The 26200-nt window shown below is 42.4% G+C and overlaps 1 protein-coding gene across 1 annotated transcript in view; it reads right to left on the bottom strand.

Annotated features, from left to right (window-relative positions):
* dlg2 (discs, large homolog 2 (Drosophila)) overlaps nucleotides 1-26200 on the bottom strand; it is a 164894-nt gene that overhangs the window by 123505 nt on the left and 15189 nt on the right. The gene's annotated exons all lie outside the window — the stretch shown is intronic.

Raw genomic sequence — 26200 nt, 5'->3', positions numbered from 1 at the left:
AATGCAGGGATCCCAGCCAAGAAGGAACTAAAGGATCGGTCGGGTGACAGTTCCTACCCGGACCCGTTTTTCTGCAACGCCACACCCAGTGACTGTCAAAGTGGTGAGGTTCCTTTAAAAAGGATCTTAAAGAGACCCCCGCTCTCTGTGAAGTATGGGCTATCGACATGAGCGACGCGCATTAAGCGCAAGACGGTCGGGGCGAAGACGAGATGAGATTGCGTGATGAGAGAGTGCAGAGATTAAGCTGATGGAACGTTCTAGAACGACACCTCAGGGCTCCAGTGCAGCAGTGACAGTGTCTGTGCGCAGCAGCCTTTGTCACTGCAGGCATCATAAGGAACACCCACAGAGAGAGATGGGACTATTATGTCATTGGTCGGGGGGGGGAACCAAGATCAGGACCGCCTTTAAGGTTTGCAATTTACAGACGAAAGGGGTGGTTTATGCTAAACCGTCCGAAATAGAGAGTCAGTTTATCTCTACAGTGGCAGAGGGAGAGTGTGTGAGTGTGAGTGTGAGTGTGTGTGCATGTGTTTGTGTGTGTGCATGTGTGTCTGTGTGTGTGTGTTAGTGTGCATGTGTGTAAGAGTGTGTTTTGCTCATTAAAACGTCTGTGAGTTTTGTGGACAGCAGTGGCAGTCTGTGAGAGGCTGAAGTGAGAATTCCACCAGGTCTGATGACACTTCAGTGGGCGGCCACCACACAGCGACCGTCTGCACTTACTAACGAGGTCGCCGAGGGAAAGAATCCGACGGTAACACAGAACACCCCCAGAACCAGCACCATCGCCCCTCTAATCGGTTACCCACCCAAAACAGCTCCACAATCAAAACCCAGATAGGATTAAACCCTCCACAGTCAAGCCCTACTGCCAAGATGCTGGAAGGCTATAGCAACGCTGTATGGTTGCTATAGGAGATTTTAAGCTTAAAGGACAGCCTGTGAGATCGTTTTTTATCTGAGGGAGGCAGATGACGCTAGGTAGATGTGGGGTGGGACGACAGGATCCTGGACGAACGATTAATGTTCTCTTACCGACGCGTTTAGAGCGATGTTTGACTAATGTCAGACTGAGGAGTGTGACTGGAATCATTATAAGGACTACTGCCTTACCTGCCCATCCTTAAACATACTTACCGCTAAAACCGCGCGTTTCAAAAGCGTAGGATCAAGAGAACATGCCGCACCAAACTATGACACAACTTTCATCTGCATGGTTCTAATTCCCACATGACAAGAATGGTTAGAGGTTTGACGCAGTCTTACATATTCATGTTTGTTCAAAGAGATCAAAGCACTCCATTTTTAGAAGATGGGTCAAATTCACTATGTACCATATCCTCTTCAAAGTCGATCTTCACTGACAGAAGGTGAGAGTTTTGTAGTAGGAAATTCCATTAAAAGACATCTTCAGATGCATTAAATTCATTCTTTAAACCTCCTAATAAATTAGATGATATCATAGAAGATATGTAGACTGTGTGAGATAAAATAGTGTCCGGTTTTAAAGAAAGTTTTCGCTCTAACGTCAGAGAAAAGATCGATTGAAAATGTTTAGCAACGATCGCCACGCCCCGCTATTCACTCGTGTGTGTGTGTGTGTGTGTGTGTGTGTGTGTGTGTGTGATCATAATTCTATTCTAACCTGTTTCAGAATGCTCCTTTGTTCATCCTCAGTTATTTCCATATTTGATATTTTTGTGTACTTTAGATGAATAAGATTAAAGTTCTAACAGTAGTTAAAACAAACAGTTCAGTAAACAGTCTTCCTCAGTTTTAATGAGATTTCACTGCAGTGGCATAGAGAAAGAAACGCCAAAAATGAGTTATCTGCTGGAATGCCGTAAATCCCATAGGCATCCAGTGTGTGTATGCATAAGATATCATAAAAATCAGAGCTGAAACCTTAAGGACCCATCCTCACAAAGAAACATAAGAGGTCTCCGAGTTGGAAAGAAAGCATATAAATATGCACCTACGCACGTAAGGAAAAGCAGTAACACTGGCTTTGTCAGATACATGGGCACAGTGGATTAAGATCATGTTTAACCTGCACTGTTTTGATGCAACTGTCTATAAAGTGTGAAAAAAAAAACAGTGTAAAAGGTTATAAAGGAATTGTATTATGAAGAAACTGATTTTACAAGATCTGAAACATGATCATCGACAAACCGAGCGTGTAGTTTAGCAAAGACATAAAAGCACCTTCGAAACACTGCGTTTGCAATTAAGGGGTTAATCGCGACCTAATGGATTCCAGAAACGAGAACAAATACACTGCTGTGATTCACGAAACCAACTGACTCATTTCATCTTGTTTAAAAAAAAAAAAATCTGAATACACAAGTGGACTGATTGCTGTCATAATTAATTTGCCAAGGAAGAGAGAAAAAAAAAAGTGTGTGAATACAAACTATTTAAACAAGAGCCGGTTTGCTTATTCTGATCACTGGTCCATTAACGGCCTGGTAAAGATAATGGAGCTTCTCTGATCTTGCAATTAAAAAACCAACTGCAATTAAATGATTTTCTTTAATGATCTGTAGCTGTGGTCAATCAGTAACTCCCAGCCATGTGTCTAAGTGTGGCTTTCTACATCACATTGTAAGTGTTTGTAAAGGTTTTCTGTAAATTGCCTGTAAATTGAGTAACAGTGGTACAGATGGATGCTACCCTGCAGCTAAGTGGTCCTAGCCAGGCTAAGTACGCCAAGGGTATCATTACACACCCCTAACACGCGCTAATTTCGCAGCCACAGGGGAGAGGGGGGGGGGGTTGGGAGGAAGCTACTGGAATGTGACACATATTCAGACCCACTCTGCTCCTCTTGCTCTGCATGTAAACACCCACACGCACACACCCACACACAAGCGCGCACGTACACACCCACACATGCTCCCACGCTCTCACAAACACAGGAACATGCGCATACGAACCCACCCACACGGGAACAAACACCCCCGTTCAGTCACACTCAAGAAAACTCTATGACAGAGACATAGAATTACACTGTGTCTCATCATCATAGCTTACCGTTTACGTCTGCAGGTGCACGCGGAAAAAACACACACACGCAAGCACATGCGCACGCGTACACCACGGTCCCAGAACCAGGCCAAAAACTTTATTTACTACAGCCAGTGATGAGTAAAGGAGCCCTCAGCACCTATTCATTCTACAAACACGACATGTACACAATTACTAGCTTTAAAGTCCCAGCTCCTCTTACTGGAATAAGTTGAGGGGGAAAAAAAAAAAACCCTGACCAGAGTTGAAGTAAAAGCCTGACAGGTGCAGCAAATGCTACATACATCTTTAAAAGCATTCACCCGTCCTGCACATGCTCAGTGTGACCAGCACAGGGAGCGTTGGTATTAATGAAAGTGGCGAAAGGATGGTGGCTGATACATTAGTGATGAGAAGAGTGTCTTTCATCCTCAGAGTCAGAAGTTAGGCAGGTATGAGGGTTCACGGGAGGCGAACCCATATTCATTTGAGTACCACAGCTTTGACACAACCACCTTTCTGAAAGAAAGACTAGGGAAAGCAGACTCGAACCCGCACGACCTGGTGCTCGTACGTCCTGCGTACGCAATCAAACGTGACCTTTGTTGCATTATCCATGAATATTTGAGCAATTCACAGTCTTTTCATTCTCTTTGTTCAGCCGCCCCCACCCCCCCCCCCCCCCCTGATATTTCACAGATATCTGTGGTATGTTTTCCTTTTGGTTTAAAACATTTGCTTTAACTCACAACTCATGAGAAAGTCCTTGACAGACTGGTAGAATCTGAAATACGTGAACCGAAATAGAGCAAGTCTGTAAAATGACTGGTAAAAAAAAAATGGTAAAATGTAGTTTTTATTTGATGGCTAGGTTCGTTTAACACGTTAAAAAGGGAAGGGGGGGGGGGGTCTACCTGAGGAAACTTAAAGTCGCGGCAATGCTGTAGGAAGATAAACCGTGGAACATTCATGCAGAAAACCTCAGCAATGAGACAGTGTGTTACTGTTTACCGCTGCTTACACCCTACTCCGCTACTCTGCACGCCGCGAGCCTGCTAGCGTTAGTCAGTGAGCTAAGCTAAGCCATTCATCTGCCATCTGGACTGGGAGTGCTCCATGCATCTCTGCTAAGAAGCCCTTTGTTACTGAGAATAAAAGAGACTTTCTAACACACACTAGACATGATTGCATGCATTATTAGACACACATTGAAGCTGTCAGAAAATATCAAGGGGACAATTTTTGAAAATAACAACAGTTCCAGTTCACAGCTTGGCTGTGCTTTTTTTCCCACTTCAATAGCCTTATCCCTATCATTTTTTCTTTGTTTGTTTCTTTTTTTTTTTTTTTACTTTACTTTTTAAAACTAAATATAGCATTGGAACGACTGGATAATGAGGGATTTTATCACTCAGAAAGGCAACTCCTGGTGGGATAATTCACAGGTGTCCAAATCACCTGTGTAACTGTTTTTACAGAAAACATTCAACCTCCAAAACACACAAACACATGCACGCACGCACACACACGCACACACACATATTCACATATGCATGGATACAGATATGTGTATATATACACTGGTGCATATATACGATGTCAAAGTCCTTAACACCTGCCTTACCTTTACACTAGTCCTCAGTGCACAGTAACATGCAAAAAACATTGCAGGGAGTTAGGGGCATAAGGATCGATGTGACGGCAGAGCTTCTTAAGGAAGGAAATAAAAAAAAAAAGAAGAAGAAGAAGAAGAAGAAGAAGAGAGAGTAAAAAAGACAGACGAGAGGCAAGTTACATCCCTGAGCACGTGCTTCCAGGAGCCGAGCTGACGCTTCCCTTTCGCTGTTTGTTACCGTATCGATCTCGAGGTTGGGGACTCTTACAGAGAGACATGTCTGGAAGGCACAGAGCGAATGCTACGAAAGGCTTTATTGCTAGATCAAGCATTTCAACTGACAACATTCACAGAGCCGTACTGCCAAAAGAGGAGATTCTAAGCACCTCTCTCTCTCTCTCTCCCTCTCCCTCGCTCTCTCTCTCTCTCACTCTCATTCTCGTACACACATACACACGCGCAGCTTTATCATGTCACTCTGGCTCTAGAAAAAGGAGGAATAAGTAGAAGGCAAGGATTTTGAAGACAACTTATTATGCTGTATTACAGTACTGCATTAAAGCAAAAAAAAAAAACGATAAATGTTAAGAGTACGGGAGAAAGGGGGAGATGTATTGAGGGTGATGTCTTACACTGGGAGAAAGTGGCTGGCTTTTTTTAGTGTGGAGACGCCTCCTCAACACACAAACATACACAAACATCTCTATCCATGTGTACACACGTACTCACATGTATACACACACACACACACGCACACGCATGCACACACACACACAAACCAGTTATGTAATTTTGCTCCATTGCTACGCTGTACAGTGAAACGGCTATTGAAAGGAAGGACGCTAATAAACTGTGACTACATGTATGTTGCTTTTCACATTTTTCAGTCACTTCACAAAATCTGCAGGATCATTCCAAAAATCAAATGAAGGGTCTTGTCTTCAGAACTAAATCAAGAGAAAAATCTACTAAGTGAGTGTAACTTGCCCTTTCATCTCGTCGTATCATAAACAAGGTTTAAAAGGAGCTCAAAATCAACAACTTCAAATTCACGAAGAGCAGTAAAACATACTTCTGAGGGAGCAATTAGGGGATAAAGAGAAAGACACCTCAGCAACATAACATCTCTCTCTTAACAGCACAACTTTTTTTATAACATCTCTCTTTTGGTGACATATCTATTATAATATGTCTCCTTTGACTTCAATCACGTGAAACTAACCTTGAGCTCCACCCATGTCACACTCCTCCCACAGCGGTTGGCCGCTCCTCTCCATTTCACCTGTTAACTGTTGGCTGAATATTATCGCTCTCAAAATATGAGGTACAGTCCGCAGACTGGTTCTGATACAGTCACAGGAATGCGCACCTAAGTTGCATTAGGACAAGCTAACCACAAGGGGGCGTAACATGAACTCACCACAACCTACACACTTCCTGTTCCAAGCGCAGGAGGGAATATGTTATCATATATTAAATAGTTAAACAGCTGCACTACATTATGATTGAACTGTTTCGCAGCGTATCTCGTGCGGATTTTGAGTGCGTAATTTCTGCTTGTTGCTCGGGAGACCAAAGAATTAGGCTCTTGTGCAGCTTTAAGAAAATGAAGCATATGTCTCAGGAGGGAATGAGCTGATCAGTTATTAAGTGAGATGATGTCAGAGAAGATCTGACTGAAAACAAGCTTGAAATAAGCACCATAGGACAACATAGAGCAAACCCCCGATTGGACTACAACACATGCAGTGCGTCAGTTAAATGTTATTTAATTTCACACACTCTAATGGATCATGCTAAATTGATAAATAACAAGAGAAAAAAAAAAACTGAAACAAGTGGATATGTTTTACACAACAAGTACTTAGGTGTATGGCATAGTGTATATATATATTTAATATCAGGCCAATATATGTTTTATGTCATTTTTTTTCCCCTCTACGGTACAGTATTAAATTTTTAAAAGATGAGGTGAGAAATACTCACACTCTAAAAGCAATCGCAGTGTTTCCACATTCAGGAAAATGAACCCAAAAATGACAATATTGAGGAAGAAGAAATTTTTAACGTGTCAAATATTGTGATTCGTAAAGCGGGTGATAAGCGTCGCGTTTTACGCTGCAGTGCGGTGAAAAACGGTTGGCTGATTTTACTCTTCGGTGCTTTGGTCAAATAAAGTCAAGCGGCGTTGTGCAGGCGAAAGGCAGAATGCAGTGGGATGTATCACACATGCTTTATTGAATATATTTTTGGTGTGAGCCTCCCTGTTACCGTGGTAACTAGTTGCTCGGTGGTTAGATGCTTTACAGTATGGATGAGACCGATCCTTTCATTAGTTTTTTTTTTTCCGTTTTTTATAGCAGTGGGGGAGAAAACTAAAATGCGTGGGGAGGGAAAGAGAGCAAAGGGAAGGTTGAGAGAGAGAAAGAGAGAGAGAGAGAGAGAGAAAGAGAGAGCGCACTGAGGAGACAGTTAGAAGAGGAGGAGGAGGGTTGGGGGAGGTTGTGAGTAAAAAGTGGAGCTGAAGGAATAAGACCTGCCACGACAATTCAATAGCTAGTTACCTGAAGACAGACAAACTATCAAATGTATTACAGACGTTTCTGTCAAAAATGTCTAAATGGAGTTAAGTAGGTATGTATGGATTTTGCAGGCAGGTACAATTACATAATTCTATCGCTTTTACAAATTATTATGATAATATATACAGATTATACACTACAAAACCATCACTTAAGTGTTTTACTTGAAACTGTGACGTCACATGACTGAACTCTATTTTGTTCCACTGCACACGGAGCCTAAGGGTCTCTTTTCTATTAATCATAATAACCGTATGAGACAAATGTGGATGCATTTGTATGGAAACTGCAAGCAAGAGTGGAATTGGCAAAACTGCAGTGAAGCTGAGATACTTTAGCAAGTATAAATATACCTTCTCCCAAAGGCTTCTCCTGCTGAACGGATGAGTCACTCAAATACACACGCGCGCGTGCGCACACACACACACGCGCGTACTCACACTCACACACGCTCTGTCGCTCTTTCTTTCCCACACACACACGAACACACACACACACACACACACATCACACACATGCAGAGTCCCACAAAGATAACTCCAAAAGGTCGTAAGCTTGGTCTTCTGTGACACTGTAGCGGTAGGTGTTTGTCCATCCATTCCTCCACCCCGCTGACCTGCTCTTTTGACCCACAGTACGGCACTGCAAGCACAGCCGAATCGGGTCGCACCGCCCGCGCTTAGAACAGCGACTCCCCACCCTGGAAGGTTCCTTTCCTCTCAGCCCCGCACAGCTAATGAAACAATACACCCATACATTACCCACACAGCGTATATGAGTACAACACTAGAGGGTAAGGCTATATTTCCTATAATTCAACCAATTAACACAATGAAAAGGAGGTACTTAAGAAAGAAAAAGAGGTACCCCTCTCTTTCCCTAAGCTGTCTGAAGAGAAAACAACACGTGGCAACCGTCGAGGATTTCCATTTCAATTCAATAACTGTTCGCTCCGTCGCATATCCATTGTTTCTCATAGTGCGCAAACAGTGTATTTAATCAGGAATGAGGTTATAGGGTTTTTGACAAATTACTAGTAGCTGCGCCATTCAAGTGCACCTGTGCATTTCTCTTTCAAACGAATAACGTTACAAATATTTCTGTCCGATTAATCTGAGCGTGGCATAACCAGATTTATAGAAGGACGAGCTCTGTTACAGCAGGCCGCTTTGATTTGATTGGTTTCGGGGAGCTGAGAGCATTTGACACGCCGCACGGCATTCTAGATCAGAGAATGTACTGTGCTTCTGTGTTTGAACATGCGCTGAACAGCACAGACTATGTCCAAAACAGCTTGGCGGCAAAGCCAGGTCTCAGAGAATAACATTGCCCCCTTTGGCATCATAAACAGATGGAAATCCCCAAGAGTGGCAGCCATTGGGTAAAAGCAGGAGGTCACTGGACTGTTTATGCCAGAGGACCCTGTGTTGCCCTCCACAAATGGCTAAGTGAGCTGAATTTATTACATTATACAATAATGCACTGTATTGTATTGTCAGCTGTTTTGAATGTGTTGCTATAGCAGCTGCCAGTTTTACAGAGTAGCCTGACAGCCATAAAAGGCCACAAGAGAACAGGTCTGATACCCACCGCAGACCACAAAAATAGTACTAAATTACTCAACCAAAATATCACGTACTTTTTGTATGGCGCGGTGTGAAATTATGGACCAAAGGAACCACCGGAGTGGGGAAGAAAAACTTTAGGAAGTCATTTATTACAAACCACAGTTGATAATATTAAGATCTAATTAATATGAGTCAAGAAGTCACTCGCGTTCAGTGAGAAACCAGGTGTGAAAATACATGCATTGCTTTCCAGATGTCTGCCTCTTAAAACCCTGAACTTTTTCTTCTTCCTTATCCGGTGCCTGTAACGTGTCAAGATTAATCCTCTTACTTAAATAGAGTCAGGGGTCTAGTAAAGTGCTAAACCCCTTTTCTGAAAGGAAACTTCCCAAATTGCTGACAGTAAGCAGAGCTGCAGAGGGAGAGGGGAAAACCACTGAGGGTTAAGAGGCCAGTGAACCTGCAAATGCCGCACAAATCTCCTCAAACGAGGCGGGAGAAAAAAAGAAAGAGAGAAAGAAAGAAAAAGAAGAAGAAGAAGAAGAAGAAATTTATGAACGGGGTTCTGTTTTTCCTCATTCACAAAAAAGTACTTTAAAACGACGCGAGAAAACAACAGGGGAAGGAGAATGTAATAAATGACCCTCACCTACTCTAGGACTCCATGCCTTTTAGCATTCATTCAGTTTCTGAATGCCCCGTTGCTTTTTCTCGTATAAGATATCATATGAATGGGCTTGCTGCGGGCACTGATTCCAAATAAGCTTAGCTGAATTAGACCTACACAAGTCTTAATTATGGATGTAATTTAACACATTCTGAATCTGCAGTTTGAGAAGCTTTAAGAGGCAATTCCAGCTAAATGAATTACGAAACTGTTGATAAAAAGCCCAACACAGAATTTAGTATGGGGTGTTTGAACCCCTGCCTCCGAGGGCTGTTACGAAGGCTTATTACAATGAACCCCAGATTAAACTCCAAATAATAGCAAAAAAAAAAAAAAAAAAAAAAGACAGAGAGAGAGAGAGAGAGAGAGAGAGAGAGAGAGAGAGAGAAAAAGAAAAAAAAACTGTAGGCAAATGGTTTCCAGGCAACACGACACGGAGGAAATCAAAGATGTTTTTTGCTCTTCGTTAGTCTGTGATACATATTAAAGATGTGGACTCTTTCTAAAGCGTCTGATGAACTGGTGTTTATTTTTCAATCATTCAAAAGTTTTACCAAGTAATTAAAACCAAAGACAGACTCACAAAAAAAATACACAAATAGTCTTAACCTCTGTAGTTCTGTAGTTGTGAAGATCTCTCCATTTGTGACCTGCAAGACAAACCTCGTTATGGGCTTCCGCTCCATTGGGTGAGAACTGAGAACATGGCTAACTCATTCTGTCAGATGGTGGAATCCGTTTCAAGACGTCTGACGCTGTAACATACACTTCTCTCTCTCTCTGTCTCTCTCTGTCGCTCATATTTGTTTTATTTTTACAAACTCGATCATTTCTGCACAAAGTTCCTTTTTGTTTTCACCTACAAAAACAGGAGACAATCGACGATCTTAGGTAGTTATAATCAGGTGTGAGGACTCTGAGTACATTGCTCTGCCGAAACATCTTTATTCGCAGTCTGTCAGAACAGGCTGTTCTCGCCCCTCGTCGGCGTGATGGAGCCCAAGTCGTTTTTTTCTTACCCATTGACCCTCCTCTCTGGTTTCCTACTGGGATATGTTCTAAAATATAACTAAAGAGGACACATTCCCTGCTCTGTTTATTACCAACAAACTCTCTCCAAAAGGACCTTCACCGGCAAAATATGTCTAGACACAAATATTCAATATTTTTCTCCTTCAATATCTTGAGTATGTGTAGCCATCACTTTATGTTGCATGAAAGTGTGCTGAAAACTTTTTCAACTGGAAGAGTCTCCTGGGTAGGTGGGTGGTGCTTGGATTGGTTCCATTTGGAAATATGACTGTGTATGAGAGTATTGAATTATTCAGATCTGTCATAAAAAAAAAAAAAGCAGACATCATTTTCATCCCTAGCTCAAACACTATCTGATTTATCGTCTGCGCAGTGATTTCGAGGATAAGCTCGCCCGGCCGAAACCTCATTGTAAACGGCTCTGTCTCACCTGATCGTTTGATTCTCGGTGACACAGTTTTCCACCGCAGCTAAGCACAAGTCCTGGGCTACGACAGGATCAGAACTCCAGACAGGCTTAACCCCAAACAGCCCCGCCTTATCGGCAAAACAGGTACTAACCTCACCAGAACGACAAAAAAAAGTGGGCAGTCACTAATCTTAAATGGCTCTCTCTCCTCCAGTCACAGGGGTCTGAATTTCTGCTATCCCCACGCAATTTAACTCCTACTCCTAAACCTTTAAGAAAGTGAGGCTGAGTTATTTGGCCAAAATGTCCAGGAAAGGGCCATATCCCCCCCCCCCCCCCCCCCTTCTTTTCTTTTTTTTTTTATTTTTGTAGAAAGTGGGGTCCTGGGCTTGGATGTGTGCTGTTCAATGAATGAGTGAATGAATCAATGAGTTTGCTCATAGTTTGTGCACACAAAAACACGCATAACTGGGGAATCTATCAGCCATGCTCTCATACACCACGGTGTTCTGTGGGTATCTAAGTTTCTCAGCAAAGGGCAGTAGAAGATAATGGTACATTCCAACTCACTCTATCAGTAGTCGTGTGGGTGTGTCACGTTTTACATAACTTGTTACAGACACAAATTACAAGCCTCCAATTAGGGATGACAGAACTCTGGAAGGCTCATGAATATTTAATGTGGCAGCATATCTGGATATTCCAGAGAGCTCCACTGACTGAAAAGTCAGTAAGGACCAATCAGAAAAGCTGCTGTTACTACTGTCACAACTTATGTGTACAAATAAATCATCATCTTACCTTTTTTTTTTCTTCCCCCAAATCCATCATCCTAGCGCTCCCATGTGGGTGGTTTAATGATATCACTTTACACAGTGTGTCAGAGTGCGACTCAAGGGATTTCATTAATGTAACTCTTTTCCCACAAAAATTCAAAATTTATAGGTTAGGAAGGATCCTCTTTAAGGAAGACAGCGTAGAGTGGGACGGGTTTCGTGCTCTCTTTCCCCACATTAAGAGAAAGTGGGCTGCCGTCGACACTGACCTGACCCCTCCTGAGAAAGCCTGTTTGAACCTCCCTCCGTGCTTGCTCAAGCTTATGTCATCCTTGCAGACTCTTAAAATATCCACTAACGCAGATCTAGTGGTCAGAGGAGCAACAGTTCACTAAGCACATAAACAGGATTAGAGTGGACATTCTTAGAGGCAGGCCTTACTCCTGCGGTCAGTGCTCAGTCCTGCATGTCTAATGACACACGGCCTGCTAAACAGTCATGAATAATACAGAGGACGAGATTAATAAGAATATTCTCGATGAAGGTGCGACGGTGTAAACCAAGTGCTCTCCTCCTCTGCGTTCAAAAACAGTATTACTGGGAGCCCGACAACTGCACGTGGCCAGAGTGTGAAATGGGAGATATTAATAGCAGCCGAGTGGATTGTTTAAAGAAAAGGGGGGGGGGGGGGGGGGGTGCATCTTGAGAGATAATGAAGAGAAAATGAAGTTTTTTCGTTTTTTTGGTTTTTTTTAGGGAACACAGCTGACTCTTCTGCTGTTGTAAAATCCCACTCAGCGGTATCTAAGCATCTCAGCATCTCAGCAGACGTAAGTATTTCTAGCCCTCGAGTTAAGAAAAAAAAAAAAAATGTATTTCTACAGCAGCCGGCGTCCTGAAGCCTAAGACGCGGCCAAAATATCAGCACGGATCTAATCTCAATCATCTTCACAGGACGCTTCCTCACAGATAGTCCTGCTGCAGAGAGAAGCACCAAGGGTGTTGATTCTCTGCGCTACAGCGAAAGAAAAAAGAATAAAAAAAAAAAAAGATGAGCTGCACATTGGTGTGCAGGGATACATGGAAGTGAAATGGTTGCCAGACAGAGTGTCAACTCAAAGGCACACGGTCTTTCAAGAGAGTTCACGTTGGAGTTCACGAGAATTTCACATAACTTTGCCATCACAACACGCCAACGGTCATCTCATTCACACCAGCGGTAGTGGAGGTTTGGTCGTGGATATTAAGACATTTCTGAGCGTTAGAGTTGGCTTACGTGTCGTCAACAATTACTACAGAGGATCAAGTTATAAGATGAGGGATACGGGCAAAAGCCAAAAGTCTCAGAATACGAACGCGAGCCGGAATGTTCCTTACGGTCTGAAACGCCAGTCCCTTTGACTCGGCAGGGATTAAAGAGGATTGGAGTTAGGATCGATGTGAGTCATACAAGCTTAGAATATGTTACAGAGAATCTCACTGTGAGAACGAGGACAACCACGAAAATCTGAAAGTTCTAAAACATTTATGCACCCTACAGCAGCACCTTGGAACATCATTGTCATACGAGTCAAAGAGAATGGGGTTTCAGCTGATGTGTGTAAACCGAGCGAGTTTAGTAGTTCTGACAGAGAATCTCACAAAATACAGGAGTTTCAAAAGCTGAAAAACCTAAAGGCGATGCAAAGAAACATCCAAACTCCAAACCAAGTTGACGACAGCAGGTTTATGTTACACTAAGGTTATGATTAGCACTAATATTAGGGTTTGGAGACAATATAATCATTAACGTCAGGCAAAGTACTAATCAAAAGGATAAATAGAAAGCCCTACAACATGTAGCTGTGTGTCACATGGTTGGCCCATTAAAATCTACAAATTTGTGGAGGGAGGGAAAAAGCATAACTTCAGCTCTTGATTGTAAGGAAAGAACTGAGAGATAACTTTAATCTTGAATCTAATTAAGTCATCCTATAATTAAATCACATTGGATGGTGATGGCACGCAAGTATGACAAATCATGAAGGATTTCTGTGTTATGGATTATTACCGTGTAGAACAGCTGCTCTGGTTTTTCCTCATTTGTCAGGTCCTTACTTGCTGTTAGAGTAATTTGAAATTTATCTTTCAAACTAAACAGATATTCTCTATGAGTTTACTACCACAACAAATATCCAAAGAAATGCATGAAACAGTATAATACCATAGCTAATGGAGAAATAGCTAGTGAATGCTGACATGTTTATATGTCTGTAGGAAACATTCCGTACGCTGTCAATCATATAACCTCATTGCCAACAGCAATATTTCTGTCTTAAGGCTTGTGACTACCTGATCAGAACCAAAACCTCACCTTCTGTTTAACGATTTAGAAATTCTAGAATTTCTGAGTATTAACACAGCAAAGTTTTTGGGGAAATTTCGTTGAAATGATTACTTAAACAAAAAGCATAGGGTGAGCGTGTCTCAGTACAGAGCTCTAATATTACAACGAATGAAGTCAGTGGAATTCTGTGGAGTCTGAAAAGGAAATAATACTAGAGATTCCGGCACATTCTAACCGATACAGGTTAAATATGTTAGATGTATCTCTGAAATGACACCCACCAGTGACTACATGAGCAGTCTGTACCTATGACGAACAATCGAGAGCATTTGGGACAGTCAAAAAGAGATTGAAGAGGAGAGGAAAATCAATGAGTCTTTCCTACACACATACACAACCCACATGAACCAAACAACCCACGCTGCCCTGAGAAGTCCACTTCACCGTGCACAACCCAGCACGGGAAGAGGTGGTTTCAGCATTGCAACATCTCTGAGAATACATCCAAAAACAGCACTATTGGTGGTATATTGACAAAGTGGGAAAAAGAGACAGGGGCATTCAGCTTCAGTGTAGGAGGTTCTCCTTTCTATGCTAACCCACTGAATGCATCCTGCAACCCTTACATAACCAGAAAATGGAATGGCAGTTACAGACGTACTATGTGTGTGTGTGTGTGTGTGTGTGTTGCTGACTGAAGAGGGGGTTGGGTTGGTTTTCTACACTTCGATGTTGCTTAAAATAGAAACAAGCCGCTTTCAGTTTCTTGAGCATAAAAATGTATGCGTGAGTGTTACTGGACCAAAGCTCCACAGTTTCAAACACCGTAAAAAATACCTGCTCTAAAGCATGGTATGAAAGAGTTTATTGCTTCTTCATAGAATTATTTTCATTCATCACAGAAGACATATTTTTCGCTCTCTTTTACACTCAAGGATGTGATGGTAGCTTCTGTTGCTTCTAAATCTGCATATCCATGCTGCCAACCAAGTCTGAATATCTAGACTGATTATGATAATCAGGACTTTTGAAAAAGGAAAAAAAAGTGTTCGGATTTAGCCAAGTGCAGAAATTAGAGCCCACATCCGTGGTGGACAATACTGAATATTTAGGCAGATATTCAGTCTCATCCGTGCACACAAGCTTGTTCAAACTGTGAAGTATTGTAACGCATTAAGAAGTGTTGGGCTGAGGTAATACACTAAGCTAATAATGTGGTGCATCTATCTAGGTCTAATAAAAAGGGTTAGTTTGAACTGCCACATAATGTGTTTTCTTCATCTCTGTATTAATCTTAATGTATAATCTTTATACCTCTAAATATTTTATCGTGCAATAACAGGCATCAGCATAAATTATACGCGACATTTCATTGCCGTGCCCTCACATCAAGAATTTGAACCCATTCATATTTTTCTCATTGGGTTATTTTCTTGTATCATTGTGTTTTTAAGGATAATTCCTTCGACTGAGAGTGAATCTCAGTGAACCATAAGCGGAGTGTGGCTATATAATCATTCATTTTGTTTCACACACACCGAGAATACAACAGGTAATGAAACATTACACAGCCGTGCACAATGAATAGCATCGTATTTATTAAATTAGATCTATTTGTTCAGTAAATTAAAAAAAAAAAAAAGTCTCTAATGTCCCTGCAGAGAGTAAACCAACCTGCAGCAGTAAAGCAAAAAGACAGAGAACCCAAAACCAAGGCAACGGCCAGGGCCCAGACAGGAAGCCAAGAGAGCACTGAGCAAATGTGCTTTACAGCCTTGCTGTAAAATGGATGAGGTGAGTGATGGGGATGTTTCTGTTGTTTCCATCCAATACGTCCAACATCTCCTGTGTCTTCCTGCTGCTCTCTCTCTCTCTCTCTCTCTCTCTCTCTCTCTCTCTCTCTCTCTCTTCCCCCCCCCTCTTTCTCCCCCACTCTCTGGCCCAAGATAAATATGAGTCCTCTATGCTCACAGACACAGGGCTCACTGTATGAGTTTTCGCTGCCAGTGCCTTGTGTGTTGCAAATCAAGCCCTGGCGCTGTCATCAACACCATTACACTTGTGCGTTTATAGGGAACAGGATAGCCTCCCTTTTTACTGAACATGACACAAAGCCCTAAAGAGATTCGGCGCTCTCTACATCTCATTTCACTGTTTGTAGTGGCTATAGACAGGCCGCGTCTATTTTTCTTTCTTTATTTATTTGTCTATTTTTTATTTCCAGCGAAAAACTGACTCGGCTTAAAAAAAAAAAAAAAATGCTATCCTCTGCAAAGATTGCAAAGAGGTAACCGCCAAAACGATGTTCCATCTGCTGACAGGCTGACAAAAAAAAAAGAAGTTTCTCAGGGGCGAAAGCTATGTCCATCCAAAAACATAAAACATGGAATCTCACTGATCATTTACAAAAGCCAGAAAAAACACCTGTTAAGCAGATATAAGGCTGAAGCGACACCTTTGATAGATAATACAAGAGATACAGGTCAGACAGACAGACCGGTCTCTGTAAACTTGGAGACACCCACAGAACAGACAGCTTCACAATGTAGTTGCAAAATTTAGGCTCAGGTTTCCAAAATCAGCCAGGCAAAGCTGATTTGTAAGTGCGTAAAAGTTTGCAATGTCCTCTTCAACTTAAAAAAAAAAAAAAAAAAACAGTCACTGAGTGTTCGGAATAAAGCATCTAATGATCACAAACTGTCAAAATGAATTTTGGAGTCCATTAACATCCAGCAGAAGTATGTCAGTTTGTGTACTGTTAAACTGACTTTAATGACTGCAGAGTATGCAAGGTAAGACTTAGCTGCCTTTGGATGCTTTTAAAGACTTTCCCCCTGTATAGGAACAAACAAAGAGTGCTGAGCGTTGCTTCTCCTATCTTTGTAGGAGCCATTAAAAGACACCTTGAGCCCACTCTGTGAGCAAGAGTCTCACACTGGAATTTGAGTGACTCTGGTGGATAAAGGGTGGGCGGAGCAAAAACAAAAAAAAAACCCTGTGACTTACTTGAACATAGGGATTACTTGAAAGTTAACAGTAATATTGGGATCACAAAAAAGACAGTGTACACAAGCATACTGTGCCAGCTCATACGAGTGACTATATCTCCCTTTCTCTCCTCGGGCTTAAATATTCTCAAGTCACAGTGAATGTCACCATTTTTTCTAACTGGAGTGGGACGGTATATGATGATATTGCCTAGACGAGCTCCAACATAAAGGCTGTAAGCCAATTCAATCATCACACGGCCAGTTACAGGGCGGACACCCAGTGACATTGACTTCAACAGCTTTACTCTAGCTCACCACACCATGGTGCCTGTTACAATTCGTCATTTAGGTTACCATTACCATGCTGTTTTGAGCAACGATATAGCAGGGCACGCTAACAAGCATGAATATTTCAAACGCGCTCTCAGAACACAGGCATCGGCCAAGAGAAGATGATGTAACAAAGAGTGTGATATGCAGGATGAATGAAAAGTGTTTCACAGGTAACACTACCCGTCTCACACTAGCATTGAGGAACACGTATTCTACCATGTGCGATTTAGCGCAAATGCGCGCTAAAGCAGTGCCTCAATTTGAATCATTTGAAGAGTTTCATTTGAAGGCAGCTGTTTAAACCAGCAACTGATATCACTAAAATAAGCTAGCATCATGAATATAAATGAATATAGAATATTTGCATTGGACGAATAACTAATCCAACATTCAACCTATTATTTTATTCATAAAACATTGTTTTATACAGCCAGAAAAATAAACCTAAGCACACAAAGTCATTTCTATAACGTGAATTTCAGTACTACGAATAAAGACGAAATCTCCGTAATATACTCCTCATGCACCCGCATGGCTCTACAATAGTTTGGCTTCTGATCAACTGGAGTTGCAAAGACCCATTGACTTTCAAAGAAAGTCATTTGCAGCAGGGGCTGACTTAAAGTTCTCCACAAGATCTGACACGACATTTCAATAGAGGCAGTCACTGGGGGTTAAGGAGGCTACTCTCGGCGTTCAATAGATCACCAGGAGGGCACGATAATGTGCATGAACGCTCACACAACTTCAAGATAAACAGAGAGGAATAAAGAACCGGAACAAACAACGCATGCAGTGACCGTTGAAAATCTGTCGATTTCCCCGACAAACGAGAGAACAGAACGACAAGCGGTTACGCTAAAGAAAAGACGAACGCCGGCTCTTCAGGGGTACATCGAACAGGCAGGCAACAGGGAATGATGCACGGACACCGCTGGATCACGGACAGACCTTCTTCCCTCTCACGCTCGCTGCATCAGTCATTCTCTCTCTCTCTCTCTCTCTCTCTCTCTCTCTTTCTCTCTCTCTCTCTCGCTCTTCTGTTCACGTGCGCTTGGTTTTCTTACCTTAGTTGTCACAATACACAGACAATCCATTCTGGGCAAAGCAGCTTAGCCACTGCTTGCATTCATCACCACAAAAATTAACAAGAACGGAGGGGGATTTTTTTTTTTAAAAGAAAGGGAAAAAAAAGAGGAGGGGGAGAAAAATGAAGCCAGCCCGAGAAAAAAAAAAGGCACACAGAAAGCTATAGCAAACAGGCCCCCTCAAAGAAACTGGAGTCCTCCTCCACAGTCCTGAAGGCAGTCATATTCCCTAGCAAGATGTGAAAGTCCAACAGTCATGAGCCAGCACTGAACTGCATGGGTTTGGCTGGCTTTGGACGACTAGGCAGCTTTGATCAGAGTGCATTCCTCCTCTTGAGCTGACGAGACTGCACACAGTGCAGGGAAGAGCCGTAGTGATGCTCACAGCACAGACGGCAGCAAAGCGGAAAGAATTAGGTTTCTCCCAACCCTGCCTCACTATCGGCTGCTTCAGATATAAAAACCATCTCTCCTCTGCCAACTGCTGGATCTCTTCTCTTCTGAGTGTATGTATGTGCATGCGTGTGTGGGTGTGTATGTATGTATGTATGTGTGTGTGTGTGTGTGTATGCATGCACACATCCATGTGCAAGTCTCTGTTATTGTTCAGATTTCTCTTCTGGTTTATATGTAATATTTAAAAGGTCTGAAAACATTCACGCCAATATCATCTCACTTCAGCAGAAAACCTGTCTTTAATGCTTTATCTATTTTAATGCTGAAATATTTGGCAGGAAAAAAATGCTCCAATAGTTTGTTTTTCCAGTTGTATTTCGGTTCAACAGTGATATGTTTCTTGGTCATCAATTTGAATTTTTTTTTTTTTTTTCGGAATGAACAAAAAGGCAGTCCAAAATGTCCCAGACACAGTCCTTCTAAATGTACCAGACTGGACCCGTTTTTCAAACCTCTGCTCCAGTATCAGGGAAGGAATATTCACAGTATAGTCATGCAACAGTACAGTCATTGCCAGAATCAGAATTTCTTGTACATAAAAAAAAAAAAAAATCCCAGATACACCCAAATTTAGAAACCCAGCTCTTTTTTTTTTCTTTTTCTTTTCTTTTTCTTTTTTTTTGCTAAATGTTTCCTGGAGAGGAGTTGAGCTGAAATCGATAAGTGAGAGAATGTTTTCCCACAGAGAGACACACTGCCCCTCCCTCTTCCCAGTGCTGGAGCGTCAAGGCTGGTGCAGAGCCGGCCTTTAGGGCTACTTGAATGAATCATTCTGAGCTGGGCTAAATCTGCACAGTCTCTCTCTCTCCCTCTCTCTCTCTCTCTCTCTCTCTATCTCTCTCTCCCTCTCTCTCTCTCTCTCTCTCTCTGTCTCTCTCTCTCTCTCTCTCTCTTTCCATTTCCACCCATTCACACCAATAAATGAAGGTCAGAAACTCAGTGGCTTGGACATGAGGAGTAAAATGGAGGGGCAATGAGAGGTTACTCAGCACAATTGGGTTTCTTAAATAAAACAAAAAAAAAACACCCAGACTAAAAAAAAAAAAAAGAAGGAAAGAAAGAAAAAACAGATATGGAGATAATTTGATGTTCTCAGACACGGAGACGGAGGTGAAATCAATGCTGCCTATTCACTATGGAACGATGTTCTGCCAGCTGGAGCCTTGACAGAACAAGCGGGGAGGGATGGGGGAGGGAGCCGGGGTGGGGGGGGGGGGGGGGGGGGGGTTGGAGGGGACTATTGTCAAACGCTCACATTACTCTTGGTCTTTTCACCAAGCTCAGCCGTAGGATCCACTGGAGAGGGACGATCGCGTTTCTGTATCATTGTCTGTCTCAGTCTCAGAAAGTTCTGGAACTCTCTTATCTGTTCACATCAAAACAATGGGCCTAAAGAATGGAACAAAACAGGATCTCTAGGGTGAGTAACCCACTTGTAAACCCCTCCTTAAACGTGGAAAACACACATACTCAAACATTCTCAGCGCGACATTATTAACTGCAGTGGACAAGCATGATCCCAGTAATGTGAAAGGTCACTGAGTGACCTCAGCAAAGGTCATGACCTGACGTGACAAATCAGTATGTAGTAACAGGCTTAACACTGTAACTTCTTGACTAAGCATGCAAGCAGGTCGTTGTTTTCTTCTCAAAACCGGGCATGAATTTCCACATTTCACCTCAAAAAATAATGACTTGACACAGTAGGTACTTACAGTTTCCTGCTGCACAAATGACTGTAGATATGCTCCTATTTAGTCTTTTGAAATTGTACACGCTGCCGAATATTGTTGCTCCAGCCAAGCTCCGAGGAACCTGGCTGAAGTAATTTTTCTCAGTGGACTGTTGGAAGAGAAACGTGTAGTCCGTCCAGTCTCCGGGACTGCAACTCAAAACACTGGCAGTTATTGTGTAGACTAAGTATACTAATAATTGAGTTAAAGTAAAAGGAAAATTATAGACCAGAGCTCCAGACCAGATTTAGCTTACGACTTAAAAAATTGTTTTACGACTTGGGCAGTGATATGGATAAGAGGGGGGAAAATGTAGACCGCTAACAAGCGGAATCTGGAAATTTCTCACATTCTTGAACCAGAAAAATTACCCAACAACATAAATCCCACAACTCATAACTAAAAGACTGACTCCTTGAGCATGTCACCACACATTCAAGTATTACCATCATATTTCTCTTTCTCTTTCTCTCTCTCTCTCTCTCTCGCTCGCTCGCTCGCTCGCTCGCTCGGCAAGTTCTGGACCCAGCAGCAATTAATGAACATGTAATATAATCCACCTTCACAGCGGCACCTTGTCTATCATATCATTAGCCCACTCCACCTATTTAACACCAGCATATTATCTCTCCTGGACTCCCCTCCAACCCTTTTACCTGCTGTCTGTAGAGAGCCTGGTCATCTAGTTGGACCTCCTCACAGAAAAGCACTCTTATTACAGCTTTCATTTGTAGACATAGCAGAGACTGCCACACAATGACTTCTGCACACTAAACTAGAAAGAGGCTAATCTTTTCAGCAGATGGGTCTGCCTGAAAGCAGCTTTTCCTGATCACATTACGAAGCAAGAATGTTTTAACTTCCTTTGCCCCATGCTCTCCAGTAGACATAGCAGAATAATTAAGAATTGCGGTGCACATGAAAGTGATACAGCAATTTGAGGTGAAGATGACTGCTACTGACTTGTGAGTCTTTTCAATTTATCCTCTTTTTATGACCAAGCTTTTCAATTTATAAATGAAGAGCTTCGATCAAACAAAACGAGTTTTATTGCATTTAGTGTGTCAAACAGCACTGTTATATCAAGATAACTACACAAGTACAGTACAAATGAAGATATATCAAAGATACAGAGTTTTCAGAAAAAAAGAGCCTGGAAAAAGAAGGACCCGAATCTATGGATATTAGACTAATAAAAATCAAGCTCAAATAACTGTCAAGTAACTGATCTGTGTGCATTACTGTGATTAGATTGACAAGATCCAATGTCAGTTCACACAGAAAGCAGAAGCAGAAAGAGGTTTTCCAAACATAACGAATAAGATCATTTCATCGTGGCCTTAAGCAATAAGGTCATGGTGGAGTCTGCTATTCTAGTGTAATCTCCTATAATCTTTATCCTTATGAGAACCTACTGCGGAGTGACTGTCATTTGATCAAGAACAATATGAGTTAATAAAAATGCCTGCGTGTGCGTGCGTGCGTGCATGCGTGTTTGTGTGTGTGTGAGTGTGCGTGTGCATGCATGTGTGTGCGTGTCTGTCCAGCGCCTGCGCTGATGGTCGAATCCTGTGTGTCTGGCTCCAGTTCATTTGGCTGCAGTCTCACTACAGCAGTAATGGGAGCTTGCTCCTTTCTCCACACACACTAATCCAGCAGTGACTGCGCAATCCATGGACCTCTGATTGGATTGTAATGTTCCTCTTCACTAATTCTCTTTGACTGGCTTGTCTTCCCCACAGCAAATATCCAAGTCTATCTTTGATGTTCAGCTTTTTCCTTTATAATATCCGTGGCACGTTAAGGGTTGGTCTACATGTATTTTGAGGTTCTGACCTCCGCAAAAGGACACTGTCACGGTACCTCGAGGATTAGCTCTAAATCCAGAACTGGAACTTAACTTTACAATTGACACTTTCCTCTCCACTTTTACGCGCGACTAAAATGACATCCTGAAGCATGTTTCCAGGGAGTTAATGTTTTAATGCAAAAACTGTTCAAATATTTTCAGTCCTCAAGAAACTCAATACCAAACCACATTCTAACTATAATGTGAGTTTCCCTTCTGAGAAAACTTTACACACGCTTGCTGCACTGGTATTCTTTTTGTTGTTTTTGTTGGGAAACCTTCTTTGCAAAACAGGTGGAACTTATTAACGAATCCACACAGATACATAACTCATATGGATAACTGTCAACTGTGCATAGTTTTGGGTGAAAAGTGGTGCTACTGCATTGATTAAATATTGCCCTGTGCAATGTAGGTGAGTTGCTAAAGAATCAGCCACAGTAAAACGCATGTCTCACGCTGTAGCACTGCAAAGCAGCAGAGACATCTGAGTTGACTGTGTGGGCGGGAGGTGGCAATTACTGCTGATACAACTGCCTCCTAGCCTCAACCACGAGAGAGAGAGAGAGAGAGAGAGAGAGTGTGTGTGTGTGTGTGTGTGTGTGTGTGTGAGAGAGAGAGAGAGAGAGAGAGTGTGTGTGTGTGTGTGTGTGAGAGAGAGAGAGAGAGAGAGATGGAGAAAACATTCTCTCAAGACCCAAATTTCATCCAGAAAAGGTTACTCAGTTTACCAGCTAATAATGCGGGCGACAGCCTCCCCGAACATTCCGAGTCAGAGTCTGTGGATGAAGACTTGTCTTTCAGCTCTGTGCCAATACAGTCATTTTTAAGGCCTCACATCAGACCTCTGCCACAACACATTAATTATATGGCTCTCTCTCCTCTCCCTCCAAACCATGCATCCATGATGGTTTGCTTCCCCCTCCTGTGTCTTTGCAGCTAAAGATCCCTGCTATTTTAACCCCAAAGGGGGTTTTCCAGGATGACTAGATGCTGTTGAAAAATTGATCGTCTTCGATGGGAATTAAATAACATTTTATCAGGAAACATTTGCCAGTGGTGGAAAATTTGAACAGTTATGTTGAAGTCTCATAAGAGACCATAGTGACAGCAAAAAACAGTTGATTTTTTTTTTTGCCTTTAAGGAAGGCAATAAGCTACTTCATCTTAACTGTAATAGCTGAGGTAAAATGGTGACCTGTTTGAAACGAGTAAACATTTTAGTTTAGGCAGGTACTCCACTATTCAACAGAAAAAAAAAACTGTGGCACTCACTTGCTAATTGGAATACAGTAATTAACACAGCACCCACAGAGACCGGTATGAGAGCCTCCCACGGGTTTTAATGGCAAAGTTCAGCTCTGTCACATCCAGCTCCACCTCCTTATATATGGCATATTCCAGGACTAGTGTCAACAAAAGAACTGTTACACAGTTCTCCAAACCTGTCAGCTACTCATCACTACGGACTGCACAAGTGACGCTGGACCGTGGCTCAGCCAACAGACCTCTAAGATAGTACCTGCAGTCCAGAGAGGTCAGACACTCCCACACAGAGGAAGTACTATACACAGAATGAGGGAAAAAAACAATGTTTTTTTTTGTTTGTTTTTGTTTTTTAACTCACACATCTTACACCCATTCACGGTTAATACTGCCAACTGAAAATCTGTCTCTAAGAACTACGATCCAACATCAGACACGCATCATTGGTGAGCGATCGTCAGAGCTGTATGTGTCTATGGACGTGTGGATGCGGTTGCGTGTTTTCTCACACGTGTACGAGAGGTGTTGTGCGTACCCCGCAGTCCGCGGTGGACTGCTTATTTACGGGAAGATAAAAGGGCCGATGCGGTCCAACAGAGTCCACTCACTTCAGCGACCGCGCCGCTCCCCGTCAGCTCCTGCTCGCCAGACGGCTCCAGGTTGTTCTCCTCGCTCAGCTGCGGACACAAACAAGGACAGTGCTTTATTGTCCCAGCGTGCTCCTCCATCTGGAGGTGGCCGGCTACGCGACTGACCGTTTTCCATTGTCATTAGCTACGCTTTGATGACACAGAAGTGACTCCGGCGCGCGTCTGCGCCGGTAAACTGCTGTATGTACAGGACCGTAAAAATAAACCGTGGCCCCTGGACGGACGCCGAATACGTTTGTAAACGGTCGTCTGTCTTTATTCATGCAGGGACGCATGCATCATGCAGGTTCATATCACAGAGGCAAACGTCTCTCTCTCTTTTTTTTGTATGGCTCTTGCATAATGAATGCTGTAATGCATGTTTACCCCTCAGTGCAAGACAAACTGAAACTTTACTTTAAAAGTAGCCTATTTACAAAAGGCAAACAGAGCAGATGGCACAGAGATCAACAGACCTGTTTTCTCTTTTCTCTCTCTCTCTCTCTTTCTTTTTTTTTTTTCTCAGGCCTGTGCTTAGACATTACAAGCTAACTCCTAACAGACACAGCTGTGTTATATAACTGAGCACAAACAAAGCCAGACATGCCAGGAGAGAGACTTGTTGAGGCTCAAGCAGGGAAGAAGTTGTAATGCCTTTATTTTTTAAGGACAAACGAAAGAGAAAAGAAAACTATGTACGTCATCTACATGTTGTTTATGATACGCCAATCATTACGTTTATCTCCCACTGACCACGTTACATTCGTTTAGATACCTTTTTACTGTATATTTTTTTACCACTATATTTGAAATACAGTGAAATTATACACAGATTGTACACACACAATGCACGCATACACCCTTAACTTAATAGCATTCTAGGGAGAGAAATATGAAAGATGTTCGGAACATCTTATTAAGAAAGCAATGCCCTAAAATAACATCAGATAAATAACAAAAAAATGCATTATATAAATAACAGAAAAGCACATAAAAGGAGAGTATAGGTATTTTACGATGCCGTGACAAAAGAAATAGAGTCTAGGCTTTACTGCGCCTTACAGTGCATCAGCAGGAAGACTAAAGAAGGCTCACGAACTCTATCTTCCCCCTAGTGGACAGAATCAACATCTAAACCTAAAGCCGCACAAGCTAAAGCACAGATGTTCCTGACTCTATCTGACAGGATTGCTGGCTTTGCTGGTGGATGCTTTCATTACAAAATTGCAAAACGTGTATAAACGTAATATAAATCAGAGGCAAAATGAGTAAAATGGAGCACTAGGTATTGTATTAATGTCTCTGTGATCTCTGCATTGGCAAGAGCCAGTTACCTCCAAAAGAGGACAGGCCCGTCAGAACTGAATTAATCCCGTTGATGGTTTCCCACTGGAACTCATTAACCTTAATTACAGATTGTGAAAAAGCGATCGGGTCTTATATGATGGGCTGTCTCTGCTTGCTTTTGTACCTTATCACCCAGCGGTCGGTGAACAAACGTAGTAAGTAGTGCTCTGAATGGAGAGAAAAAGAGATTCTCCGCCTACTCAGACAGGTTTTCAAACGAGGACATTCAAATTCTTCACAAGTCCGGACCTCCATTTGTTTCTTTTAATTAGACTGTCACCGGCACGCTCCGCGCACATACATCACGGCAGAGGTCGGCCAGCCGCTCCCCCTCACGCACGCAAGTGTCCCGCCTCCGACACCATTTACGGAGAGGCGGTCATTAAGCATCATCCCATCAGATCATGGGACATCTTAACTTTAGAAACGAGGTTCACAGAATACAGAGCAGTTGTATAACTCGAGAGAGAAAGCATAGCTGTGTCTGCAGTGAGAAGAACAGAGATCACTGGACAGGTTTTAAAA

Source organism: Chanos chanos, chromosome 15 (genome assembly GCF_902362185.1).
Source record: "Chanos chanos chromosome 15, fChaCha1.1, whole genome shotgun sequence".
Lineage (NCBI taxonomy): Eukaryota > Metazoa > Chordata > Actinopteri > Gonorynchiformes > Chanidae > Chanos > Chanos chanos.
This window is presented reverse-complemented; position numbering and strand designations above follow the sequence as displayed.